Source organism: Peromyscus eremicus, chromosome 22 (assembly GCF_949786415.1).
Source record: "Peromyscus eremicus chromosome 22, PerEre_H2_v1, whole genome shotgun sequence".
Lineage (NCBI taxonomy): Eukaryota > Metazoa > Chordata > Mammalia > Rodentia > Cricetidae > Peromyscus > Peromyscus eremicus.
Genome location: NC_081437.1, coordinates 37,394,003 through 37,407,645, shown reverse-complemented (window position 1 = coordinate 37,407,645; position 13,643 = coordinate 37,394,003). Strand labels below are relative to the sequence as shown.

General features: G+C 51.2%; 1 long non-coding RNA gene across 1 annotated transcript in view; it reads right to left on the bottom strand.

The window, feature by feature from the left end:
* Positions 1 to 12,269, bottom strand: part of LOC131897312 (uncharacterized) — a 42,819-nt gene extending 30,550 nt beyond the window's left edge. The window contains exon 1 of the long non-coding RNA XR_009375648.1: positions 12,159 to 12,269. This is a non-coding gene — a long non-coding RNA (uncharacterized LOC131897312). The remainder of the gene's footprint in view (positions 1 to 12,158) is intronic.
* Between the last annotated feature and the right edge of the window lie 1,374 nt (positions 12,270 to 13,643).

Here is a 13,643-nt window from a genome sequence, read left to right as displayed (position 1 = left end):
TGTACCTCTCCAGCTAGCCACTTCACAGACATATGGCTCGCTATCCCACCAGTTAGGAAGCGATTATTGGAACAGCGCAAACAGATTTTTTTTTTTTTTTTTTTTTTTTTTTTTTTTTTTTTTGTCAAAGTGGAGGTGCGATTCTCTCAGGTTCTGTGAGAACAAACACACATATTTTTACCAACCCAATCTGTTTTATGGCAGCTGGTGGCTGCAGGGCCTGGGAGCCAACTTAGATGACAAGACAGTCACACAGGTGAACCTGCTGAGCTTTGGAGATTGTGAGGTACCTGGAGGGAGACACGGAGCCCATGAGGCTGCCACTCTAAAGGCCCTTTAATGGCCCATTAGAGATCGTTGGCAGTCCATTCCCTCGCCTATGACAGGAGGGACCATCACAAAAGCTTCTCCCATGGTGCCAGGCTCATTTAAACTGAGCCAACTGTGACTGCTAGTTTAATTCTAGAATAATCCCTCTGAAATCAAAGTTGAGGCATGCTAGAGACAGCAACAAAGATGAGCCACATTCCTCCACTGCCCAAGTCCATGGAGGGCAAAAGCATTCTCCTGCTTTGCAGGGTAGATCCATGCAATCTGATAAGGCAGTCTCCAGCTCCAAGGGGCTCCATGTACCTTTTTTATTGAAACCGCAGTTTCTGGGTCACAGTCCGACTGGCTACCAGTGGGGGCTGGTGTGTGGACGGAGCAACTCTGCTATCACAGAGAATCCTACCGTGTAAAGGCAGCACAGAGCCTCAAGGGCTTGTGAGGAGGGCAGCGGCAAAATGCTGGGAACAAGTGAGTTTCTGAGCTTCCTGCAGGCTGAGGCCCAGTGTGAGCACCTGCCTTGAGTGCCTGAAACAGGCGTTGTTGTGTACCAGCCTCAGACATTTTATATATATGTAACTCAAATCTATCTCTCTCTCAATCTCTTTGTCCCTGTCTCTCTCTTTCTCTCTTCCTCCCCCCACCCCAGACCATTAAACAACAGAAAACACCTTGGTGCATCCAGGGAGACCATGTCATTTTTCTGAAGACTTGGAGGGAAAGACTGGGTTGGGAAAGAAGCATGGACTAGGGCAAAGGGCACAATCAGAAACTTCTAGAGTCAAAGCAGGGTGAGTAGCCATCTCACCTGAAAGCTACTGATCCCTGGTGAGTAAGCCATGTGGAGAGCGAGGGTGTTAACCCCACAGGTAAACCAGGAACAAGACAGAAGTAGGGACACACAGGATGCCTGCCTTCATCATCACCTCCGTTGGCAAATCAGTCATTTCCCATCACCCCGGAACACCAGAATTTGACTGAAGTATTTCCCGCTCATGGGGCTGATTCTATGTGTCTTGGCAGACTCACCATATTTCCAACAGTCACACATTTTTTTTTCCCCTTCCTTACAGGAGGTAGGAAAGGGAACGTCTCTGTCCTCAAGAGCCAGACTTAGGGCTCACAAGTTTCCTCATTTATCCACTAAGCACTTTTGAGGACCCACACTCTAGATGGGGAGACAGACCATCAGTGTCAGGCTTGGTACATAAATAAGTTACACAGTAGGTTAAAGATCACACGGAGAAGGGGCCTGAGGGAAGTTGAAATGGGTGGAGAGGGCAGAGGCAGGTTGAACATTAAATGGATTGTCAATATGGACCTCACTGAGGGATGGTAGCTAAAGAGCATGATGTCGGAGGCAAGCCCATCCCAGGGGAAGAGATGGCTGGGCGTGTGCTGCAATGTCCACAGATGTCTCAACAGCCCAGACTTCATTCCTGTGCCTTAGTTGCAGATTCTGACCTGGGCATCTAACGGCATTGCAGATGGGTCCAAGTCTGCCCCCTGGGAGTCCAGTCTGGCCCGGGCTAGAAGCAGAGAGTCTGTCTCCCCAAGCTTGGCTCACATCCTGATCAACCTGCAGGGCCGAATTCCTCCCGAAACAGGGTCCCTCCTTCTCATTCCCAGACCATCAGTGGTCCAAGTCCACAGCCAGCTTCTCCTTGGCAGTTAATCACACACAGTCCCCTCACCCCAACCATCACTCCCCTCACAGCCATCGTCCCTCACTGTTCCTCACCATTCCTCACCGTTCCTCAGGCTGCTGTGTTTTCTAATGCTACCAGGAACAGTTAGTAGGATTGTAGACAGCCCTGGAAAATGCAGTGGCATAGTCTGGTGGATGGACAGGAATTGGGAATGAACAGCTTGGTGGATATACACGCCGGGATAGAAAACAGCATTCCTTCTACCAAAACAAACAACCTACTCTAAAGAGGACCACGCTCTACCCCAGCACTGTCTCTCACCCTCCTTACCCACAAGTCCCAGCCTCAGTGCTCCAGCCCTGCTCATGCACAGTCCCTCACCTGCCTCCTGCATCCCAAGGAGGACTGTGGGAGCCAAATGCACACTCCCCAGGGACCTTAACCCTGTGCCGGGTAGGCTAGTACTTTTCAATCCTTATCAATGATAAAATTATTTCCATACATACATAAACTCTCATAAAGAGCTACAGAAGACAAAACAAGAGAAGTGAAGCTAGACTGAAGAGAAAATACAGAACCCACTAGAATACACCAGCTTTCGCCCAGCCCAGCCCAGCCCAGCCCAGCCCAGCCCAGCCCACGGCTGTCCCTCAGCCAGGGCCTAAGGATCCACCAGAAATAGTACTAGGAGAGTACAGCTCTGCTGGGCCTGGGGCCTCTACCGTGGAGGGTGACTATGATGCCCTGGAAAGAAGCTGCTAGAACCAGAGTAGATGAACTATGAGTCTGTCTGTGAGAGAGCATGAGAAGGTACGTGTATGTATAGGAAAGAAATGTCAGTTCAGGTGTAACTTAACTCTACAAGGCCATGGCCATAGTCATTTCACCAAATGGCCATAAAACTAGAAGATAAAAAGGACAGCCCCAGATGACAAGGATTTTTCTGAGCAGGGAGTGGTGATAACAGCTATGGTGACCTGAGTCAGGCTCACAGCAACCCAGGCAGGTGGGCAAACAGAGAGCAGACCCCATCCCCCTCAGCTGCCCCATAAAATCAGGTCCCCAAGGCTCAGGTCAGGGCCAGGTCCCCATGCTTGGCATTGATCTCTATGGCAGGGAGTGGTCCTCAATTCATGATGGAGGGTTTCACACCTCACCACCATACAAGGATTTCACCCTCAGTCCCAGTAACTAGAAAAGGTGAGCCCAGGCTCCAGTTACCCTGAAAACCTCCAGACTTTGGGGATCTGCCTCACAGACAAGCAAAGGGAGTTTGGATGACTTCCTGGATGACCCAGCACGGGATGTGGAAACCATAAAATGAATTCCAGCTCTCATAGTAGGGCCTTGATTGCTTGGCCTCATCCCACCCCAAGAGATTCTGTGACATCAGACTCACCAAAGGCTACTCTCACGGCAATGTCATTATCAAGCCCAGAAAAATGCCCTTGACACCCCCCAATTGCCTTGTTAGCAAAGGAAAGACCAGTCCTGGCCATGTGGCCATTACAGTGGCCACATCTGATGGCTGAGCCACACCGGCGAGGGTCAGCCCGGACATGGGACAGCTTTTCACTGGGTATAAGTGATAAACAAGAGTGTGTTCCCTCCCCGTGATACTCGCTTTCCAAAGACCGCTCAGAGGTTTGCTGTGCCCTGCTGGGCAGGTGAACCACAGCCTGGCATCTTTTCAACCTCATGAAACCCCCATTCCTGGCTATGAGCCCCTGGGGTCCCACTGAACTAGCAGATGCCATCAAATAGCCAAACACAGAACATTTTCTTCTTCACATTTTTACTGACAAGAAGTCTCAGACTCCGGAGAATGCTAATTGCTGCCAGAATGTAGGTGTTCCTAGCACAGCCAGAATCCAAGACTTCATCCTGGCCCAACCAGGCACCCCTAGCCCAGACACCACCCAAAGGTCTGGAGGACACCCAAGTCAGGCAATGTGGCCATGTCATCGGGAATCCCACAGTTTCATCCAAAGAATCCTCTGGGCCCCTCCCTGTGAGTCTCTAGAGCTGTCCCCACCCTAGCCTGGGAGTGGTGTACAAGTGGCCACAATCCGGGAGAGTTGTGAAGAACCCTCAGGTGCAACAGAGTAACGCAGCAGAGAGAAGCTCAGAGAGCCACCGCGTCTAGCTTGTCAATAGCAGGAGAGAGGGTAGGAGGGTCAGCAGGAGCGTGAGTAAAAAGTGACAGGCTCTTAGGCTCCTGCATTTGTTAATTAAATGCCAGGCCTGTGTGCCATGGCCGGCACCTTCCCATGAACCTTCCGGTGTACAATGGTCTTCCCTGTTACACAGGGGAGGAAGCTGAGGCTCAGAGAGTACCTTAACATGTGGCATAGGTCCGCTGACAGAAGCCAGGGGGTGGCGGAAACCGCGGTGAGAGAGGGAGGCAGGAATCATGGGGCCAGCTGTGGGTAGGGAGATCCCGGAGAGAAATCCTGTACTGTGTCCCTGCATAGTACAGTAGGGCTGTCCCGGGGGCTTCTCCACTCATCTCCCTCTGAGGACACGGCAGAGGGAGATCTGCCTGATCCAAAGCCTGTCTGAGATCACAGGGTATGTGGGGTCAGGAGTTCCCAGAGCACTGGTTCTCAACCTCCCATGTGTGACTCTTTAATACAGTCATGGTGACCCCCAACCGTAAAATTATTTTCGTTGCTACTTTATAACTGTAATTTTGCTACTGTTATGAATCATAATGTAAATATCTGATATGCAGGATATCTGATATGCTACCCCTGTGAAAGAGTCATTGACCCCAAAAGGGGTCACCATGACCCACAGGTTGAGAACGGCTGTCCCAGAGGCACCTGCCCAGCTTCACAGGCCCTGCCCAGCCCGCGGCCATCATGGCTACTTTGCCTTGATAACATTCTGTCCATCAGAGGATCAGCGTTACCTGATTTTCCTGCTTTAATTTTGTAAACATGAACCTCTAATTAAATCTTACTCTGAGATATGAACTTCCCACAATTCCACTAACTCAAGCACATCTCAGAAAGGTGCAGAAGCCAAAGGTGCAGGACACCAACTATGACTGATCATCAGCGGTGTGCGGGGCAGGAGAACCGGGCATGCTGGGACAGGATGTCCGAGGGGCAGGTGCCCTGGCTGCTCGGAACAGAGGAGCTCCATGCTTTGGGGAGCTGCATCGAGCCTCCAACAGAGGATCCCAAGCCACAGCTAGATGACAGAGTTCCTTCTTGTGAGGGACTCGGGTGGACACGGGGCTTCGTGGACTTAACCCTGTGGTCTGGTTTCATTTCGGTCACTGTGGCAAACACTCTAACAAAGAGCAGCTGGGGTGGAGGGGTTGGTTTGGCCCACGGTTCCAGGTTGATGGTCATCATTTCAGGGACATCAAGGCAGACACTCAAGCAGCTGTCATGTCACACGCACAGTCGAAAGCAAGGAGAGAATAAAGATGTCCTTGCTTCCGTGGCACTTAAGCCCAGGTAGCTTTCTTGACTCTCTATTCAGGGCCGAGACCATGAAATGGTGCCACCCAAATTCCAGTGGGTCTTTCTACCTCAATTAGCAAGCAAGATAATCACCCCAGACATACCCACAGGCCAACCTGATGTAGACAACCCCTCACTGAGTCTCCCCTTCTCTCATGATTCTAGGCTGTGTGGAGTCGATAATTAGAGCTGACCGTCACACCTCCACATTCATATCTTCACAGAGCTGTGACCGTGTCCTAGCGACAGGTCTTGTCAAACACGTCTATGTCTGAGCCAGCTCAGCCACAGCCTGTGGCCGGTGTGGCTGGGAGGTAAAAGCTCTGTGAGGCCCACTGAGGCTAACATCCTTTGTATTCCGGGCTTCCAAAGCACCAGAATAATGTCCCTACTTAGGCGTGTACCTCAGCTCCATGTCTCTTTGGACCATGGACAAAGTCAAGGTTGAAGATGACAATGCCCATAGCCACACAGGCAGGATGAGTCGGCCCACTCCATCCCCCAGCTGTTATCCCTGGAGAACGGATGTTTGGGGTAAAAATAAGTTTTCAGAGCTTCTTTTTAAAACCCTGGGTCCGGGACTCTTTTCTTGGCATACAAGGAAAAGCTATCCCAGAGGCTCCTACATGAAGCGGGACTCAGAACCCTGGCTCGGGTACCTTTAAGACACCCTGCTGGCGAATGTGCATCAGGAGATTGCAAAGTGTTGCCTGTCACCTCTGGGTTTTTTTAGGTGTGTGAACATCCAGAAGTCAGCATGGTTCTAATTTCTACTTGGCGGTTGCTATAATGAATTTTAAAATGAGAAAAGTGTCAACTCTGGGTCTCCCTTCCTCCCCAGTGCCTTAAGTACTGGCACAGAAGCCCCTGGAGGTCTGCTCTGTCTGGGGGTGTGAAAGCTTGGCAGGCACTGCCCCTGGTCCCTGTTTCAGCCAGAGGACCCTGTGCCTGTAGCTCCTGCCTGGGTCAGGGAGCCAAGCCATCAGTATTCCTAGAAGACCTGTTCTAATAACCCCCAGGCTCCTCCCTACCTCCTAGGGCTGCCTCCCTGCTGCCCAGGGAGAACCTGGCTAGTGGCTAGTGTGGCCCTCCTCACTACACAGGGGCACTTTCACTGCCTAGTGCCTCCTGGCCACCCATCACGAGTGGGAAGACTGTCTCCTTCTACCTCCCAGACAGCAGAGGAACCCAACCCCGTGGACAGTCTGGCTCTAGCTGTGTGTCTCATCATCCACTTTATGACTTCTAACCAACTACCCATTCTTACATGCCTTCCTGCCTCTGGATTAAGGGTTATTATAGAAACCATCAAATCAAACATTTGTGATAATGTGATAGACTGTGATAAGTCAGTAAAGGAATGCTTGTGAACCATGGCAGGTGGCCAGAACCCAGGGAGAACTCCACAATCTGTCAGGGAGCACTCCACGATCTGTCAGGGAGCACTCCACGATCTGTCAGGGAGCACTCCACTATCTGTCAGGGAGCACTCCACTATCTGTCAGGGAGCACTCCACTATCTGTCAGGGAGCACCCCATGATCTGAGGGGAGCACTCCACAGTCTGTCAGGGAGCACTCCACTATCTGCCAGGGAGCATTCCATGATCTGTGACTATGGTCATATCTAAAATGTCCTAAAAACATTTCCAATCGATGATCAGGTATTGATCAGATTACTTACAGAAAACTTTATTAGCAAGAGTCCTGGCACCTGTCTTGTTAGGGTTTCTAGTGCTGTGATGAAACATTATAACCAAAAAGCAACTTGGAGAGGAAAGGGTTTAATTGACTTACACTTCCACATCACTTTTCATCACTGAAGGAAGTCAGGACAAGAACTCAAACGGAGCAGGGACCTGGAGGCAGGAGCTGATGCAGAGGCCATGGAGGGGTGCTGCTTACTGGCTTGCTCCCCATGGATTGTTCAAACTGCTTTCTTACAGAACCCAGGACCACCAGGGATAACACTGTCCACCATGGGCTGGGCCCTTCTCCATCAATCACTAATTAAGAAAATACCCTACAGGCTTGCCTATAGACCAATCTTAATGGAGACATTTTCTCAGCGAGAGCGGGGGTGAAGGAGTGGGAGGAGGTCCCCTCCTCTCAGATTGGTCTAGCCTATGTCAAGTTGATATACTAGCCAGCATGACACCTATATAATTTTTAGACTTTGCTTATTATACCCACTACAGGAGTCCAAAACAGTGGATGGACTCATCCCCTGAGTGATGTGCATATAATTAGCAAATGCCTCCAAGAACATACCATACTCCACACCTTCACCTTCACTTAAAATCTACTCTAAAGGGCTTGGGCTGCTGTTACTAAGTATAACAGATTTACTTTTTTCGGCGGGGGAGGTTGTTTGTTTGGTTTTTTGGTTGTTGTTGTTTTTTAAAGACGGGGTCTTATTATGTAGCTCTGACTGTCCTGGAACCCACAATGTAGACCAGGCTGACCTCAAACCCACAGAGATCCGCCTGCCTCTGCCTCCCGGGCACCAGGATTAAAGCTGTACACCACTGTGTCTGGCTCAGACTTATAACTTTAGGGGCTCAGAAAACAGGATTTTTACATAAAATAACAGAATCCATTCAAATAAATGGGATTTGCGTGTAGTTCTACTGATATCAAAATCGAGTCCCAAGTTTTGTTTTTCTGAACACCCTTACATTTAAGAGCTCCTGCTCTTGGCTAGCCCACACATGACTGCCTTCGTCCCATGAGTAAGATGTTCTAGCACTTTTCATTGCTCGCAGGTCCAGACTAAGGTCCCCAAAAAGACTGAAGGACTCACAGCTGGAGCAGAGAGAGACTTCAGAGGCACCTTGGAACTAGCACCCTCTGGCTGGGAAGTGGGAAGGTAAAGATTTCTCCCAGGTGGCCTTTGTCCTCTGCCTCTGGCACTGACCTTGTACCCTGTGGTCTCCCTGAGACTTCCCAGAACACTCATTAACTCACTGTGCTGACTCACAAAGGCACCTTGGACGTTGGGGGGGGGCGATATCACAGGTCCCTTCCTGAGCCCCGTGAATCCTTTACACATGCCAATTGTGCAGAGGTAACAAGCTACCTTGGAGTCTCCCAGGCTCAACAAGCACAGGCCAACCAGGACACCAAGTATCTCTCAGAGGCTAAGGTGTTGAGACCATGAAGGTGTCAGCATGGTAGACCCCCTCCTCATGGTCATGGAAGAAGAGAACAGGACTCACACCTCAACACAGCTCATAGTCCAGAAGACCATGTACTTTCTCATCGGGACCACCAGCCCGCAAATAATGACACAGAGATTTTTTATTAATTATGAAAGCTTGGCCTTTAGCATAGGCTTGCCCCCAACTTGCTCTTATAACTTAAATTACTCTGCTTCTATTAATCTACATTCTACCAAGAAGCTTTTTTTTTTTAACCTCTTCTCTGTTTCTGTACACACAACTTGTTCCAAGTCCCCTGGCATCTCTCAACCTCTCTTCTTTCCAGAGTTTTCTCTCCCCCTGGAAATCTCACCTATCCTCTCCTGCCTAGCTATTGGCCATTCGGCTCTTTACTAGACCAATCATAGTGACACATCTTCACACAGTGTAAAGAAATATTCCACAAGTGGGAAGGGCTCTCCCAGGCCCCCCGCAGTCCTGGAAAGGTACCATTTCTTCCACAGTGTATGTCACAGGCAGAAGGCAGCTAGAAGGGCAGGACCACAGCCCCTAGACCCTACGGGAAAGGGCACTAAATTTCATTGCAACCCAGGCCACAAGGATATCCTGAGGACTCCACTGTGGTGGCCAGAAGCAGGAATAAGATGGTGTGGATGGGGGTCCTGAGGGGTACCCAAGGACCTCCAAAACTCAAGCACTTTTCTCTGATCAAGTGGCATCACTTAGGCACAGACACAGAGGGAAGATGGCAGGACAGTTGGGTAAAGATACAAAATGGTGGCTGGAGCCTGAGGCCAGGCCAGGGACTCTACCATCTCAGGATATGTGGGGAAGGGGTAGGATGGGGAATGGTACCCTTTGACTCCCTGCAGCCCAGAGGAATGAAGCCCACTGGGCCCTGGAGACACGGCAGCTCCGCATCTCACAAGGAGAAACTTCCCACCCCAGAGCCCAGCTGCTCCCGTCATAAAGGCCTTGAAGAACGACTTCTAATCACAGACAACACAGACTCGTGCCACCCTTAAACGGTACAGCTCCCCAAAAAACCTCAGCTGGCCTCACTACCTATGGGGAAAGGACCATTAGCTAACATTGTTAACAGAACCCATATGCTGTCAAATAGGTCCTGGTGGCCAGCTGGATTCAGAAAATCCTCTGAGACAGAGCCAAGATGGGAGCCAGCCCGTACTCCCTGTCCAGAAGACTGTATCTTCCTTACAGCTCCTGGGGGCCCAGGAGATCAGAGCAGCTGTGGGGCCTCAAACGGGACTGGGAGGCACAGGCATACTTCATGACAGAGCCACCTTTTCCCACTGTCCAATTTCTGCGAGCCTCAGTTTCCCCCACTAGAGAAGAACAAATCCTTCCCACCTCACCAGAGACTGGTCCCCGCCCCACCTCAGCTCACACCCTCCTCATTTAAAGTGAGGCCAAATGGCTTTTCCTAATCAGCCTCACTAGTTTCCGGTCCTGGCAGTTTCTGAAACTCAGGCTGTTTGGGACTTCCTGTCACTTTCCCCTGTGGGCCACATACCAATGGGCCGGGCACAGAGTCAGGTCAACTCCAGGGACCCTGCACCAGCCCTGGCCGGCCACAGTAGCACAAACAGTTTAATTATTAATTCTTTCCCCGGTTGCAGCCAGCCTCCCACACACGCGCGTGAGTTCCTAACCTCTTCATCTCATCCAGCATAACTCAGCCGCCCACAGGGTGAGAGGGCCGGCGTGCTTGGGTTCTGAATCACAACTTCATGGGGATTTTCAATCCTTCCGGGGCTTCCTTGTCACCTCAGGGGAACCACACTTGCTTCGTATGTCGATGGCTCCCTTTGGAAGCCGCATCTCCATTTCAACGTCTCCAATCCCCCTTCTTTCTCGTGCCTCCTCCCTCTGTCACCCCTCAGGTCACTGGGGCCTTCTCTGCATCACGACCCTGAACAGCAGTGTTGGGCTCCCAACCCCCTGACCACCCCTAAATTACTCCCTTCCCTGGAGTGCTTAAGGAAATTGGTGGTTCTCTTCCCCGCTTTGGGTACCAGGGTGCCACAGAAACAACCATGTCCTTCATCCTCACATCTTAAGATGAGCAAACATCTTACCACTCCTGTGCCTTCGCTGTTTTATTTCCAAAGCTCCCTATCCCGCAAGGGACACCGAAGTTCAAGTCCCTCTTTGTTTTTAACACCGGTGGCCTCTGGCTCCAGTATCTGCCCCATTCTGTTCCTTCTGAAGGTCCCAGCGAGCAGAAGGGGCGTTACCCCTACCCCTGATGGTGGTTGCCCCCTCCATCTGCGGTACCACTTCTCTGGTTCTGCCTTGGCTGTGAGAATCACTCCTCCCTCCTGAAGATCCCCTTGGCCCCATGATCTCCTTTCAAGCCCAGAGAACAGGCTGCACTCCCTACGTGGCCCTGTGACTGAATGGACCCAGCACCTTCCTGTCTCCTCTGCAGCCTTCCACACACAGGAAAGGCAAGCCTGGGCCTCTGTGGACCCTGGGCTGCTGTAAGGGTGGCTGTAACAACAGGAACCTATCTCTTCATAGTTCTATGCTAGAACTGCGTGGTCAGGATGTCCTGGAGCTGTGCTCCAAAAGCTCAGGAGCGGGCCCTTCCTTACCCCTGCTCAGCTCGAAGTGGGCCAGTACTCTGGCTTGTAGATGCAACGTTCCAAACGCCACTGCCATCTTTGTGTGGTATGTATCCCTCCTTCCTATAAGGACACTAGTCACTGGGTTAGGGCCCAGGCATGAGATCTCATCCTATCTTGATTATATCCAGAAGAAGAAAAAAAACACTGTATCCAAATAAAGCCATGTTTTCAAAGGCAGGAGATTAAGACTCAAATGTAGCATCGCAGGAACACAATTGTGCCCACGTCACCAGCTGTGTGCCTTGGACACACAGCTGCACCCACTGGGTCTGGGTTCTCTGACCTCAACCCAGAGGCTCTGAAGAGGCCGTGCAAGCAGCAGGTTGGAACTGGGACAAGGCCCACTACAGCTTCTTTCCCATGATGCACTCTTGCAAGGCAGTATGTGAAGCCCAGTAGCTGCTGTCTCCCTCCCTCCCTCCCTCCCTCCCTCCCTCCCTTTCTCCCTCTCCTTCCCTCTCTCCCTCCCTTGCCCCCACTTCCTCCCCACCCCAATCCTAAGAACATACCACACTGAGGTGATGATATGGGGCCAAACCCTGGACTGTGCTAAGTTCTAGTGTTTCTTTGGAGGAAGGGACAGCGGCAAACGTTTGATGTCTTCCTGTAGCTCTTTCCACCTTGTGTTTTGAGACGGGGCTCTCTGTTCAGGAACCAGGCACTCACTGAGTGTTGACTGGCCAGAACCCTGTGGATTCCAAATGTGCTCGGGATTCCAAATGTGCTCGGCTTTTTACGTGGGTGCTGGGGATCCACACTCAGGCCCTCAGGCTTGCCCAGCCAGCATTTTACTCATGGAGACATCTCCCCAGCCCCTAAGGGAATCACCACAAACATGCTCCTTTATAACATATACCAATATATAGAATATATAACATATACCAATTCTCACGAACCTTATCAATTGTTCTAAAGCCATGAAGCGCCTCCGTGGGAACCTTTTGTGGAGCCCAGGACAACAGAGTGCCAAGCCCAGTCACACACAGCTCTGAGCAGGCCATGCCGCCCTCTGTGTCTCAACATCTCCTCTGTGAGGTAAGGACACACAGCTCTGGGCGGAAGCCCCTTGAGAAAGGCCCCAGCAGATGCAGGGCTATTGTGTGTTCATCCCCATCAACTCTCCTAACTTCCCCTGTTCCCTGCAGTGTAAACAGAGGTAACAGAGGCAATCTGAGCCCAGCTTGTTTGCATTATACAAAACTGAAGGCCTGTGGAGTCGGCATGGCGGGAGACGTCAAGGCCAGAAGCGGTCTCTTCCGAGCTGAGGGGTTTGGCTCAGTCAACAAGGGGATATTTGCTGAGTGTTATCAGAGACCCTCCAAGGCTCCATAAAGCCCAGAGTTCAGCTCCCCACCCTGAGAAGGCAGAGATCAAGGGTCTTTGAGGATCAATTACTTGGAACACAGAGGGGCTCACAGGGGCAGGGCGGAGTTAAACAGAAAACAGGCTCTCTACTGGTATCTGCCATCCGGTCCCTCCACCCCCACCATCCTGTCCCCCGACCCCAGACCCCTCCACACTCAATCCCAATGAATCCTCCTCAGGCCGCTAACAGCAAGCACGTGACTCACTAATGTGAAGTCGGACAGCTGTGAAAATGCCACCAGAGGCCGCAACTTTGAAGATGCACAGTGCATTCTGTGCTCGTGGACTCTCTCCCCGGCCCTCAGCGTCTGCAGCCGCTCTCCACCTCACCCTCCACGTATCTCCAGGCCTACAGCTTTGCCTTGACCTCATCCTGACCCTGTGGCCCTCAGCAGCGTCTCTTGAAGCACAGGAGGAACACAGCTGATGAATCCCTCATTGATCATTTCATCCTCCTCCCTTGTAATGACAGATACACTCTCTCCCAGCCCTGTGGCCCATCTACGACCCAAATGAGGATCTTGTCGGAATCCATGAGAAGAGAAAACTCTACAGAAACAGGACCCAGCATCTCCATAGGACGGTAGCCATTTGACCAACGGGAAAAGACAGCACACTGCTCAGCAGATCTCCCCGGAAAAAGCCTCAGTTTTTCACCGTTTTTTTTTCACTACGGTTTTCACTACAGTTCACTCAATGTACCTCAAGGTTTGACGTTCCCTGTCTGTCCCTAGATCACTTTAACAGTAGCGGGTCCTCTTTTCCAAGCGAGCAAGTTACGATGGCGTTTTCCAGCCTCCTCTCTGTTCTTCTCATTCTGGAGAAGGAGAAAAGGCAAAGCTCCAAATCAAAGGAGACTGATTAGCCCTAGAGCCCGCTAGGGAGATACCTGACAGAGATGTGGAAGCCAGGGCATCCTCCCAGCACGGTACAGCACATGGAGGATGCCAGTGTGTCCGTTCCCTGGAAGCCACCAGGGAACATTCCTCAGTGGCCATCTGTCCCAACCCCAATGC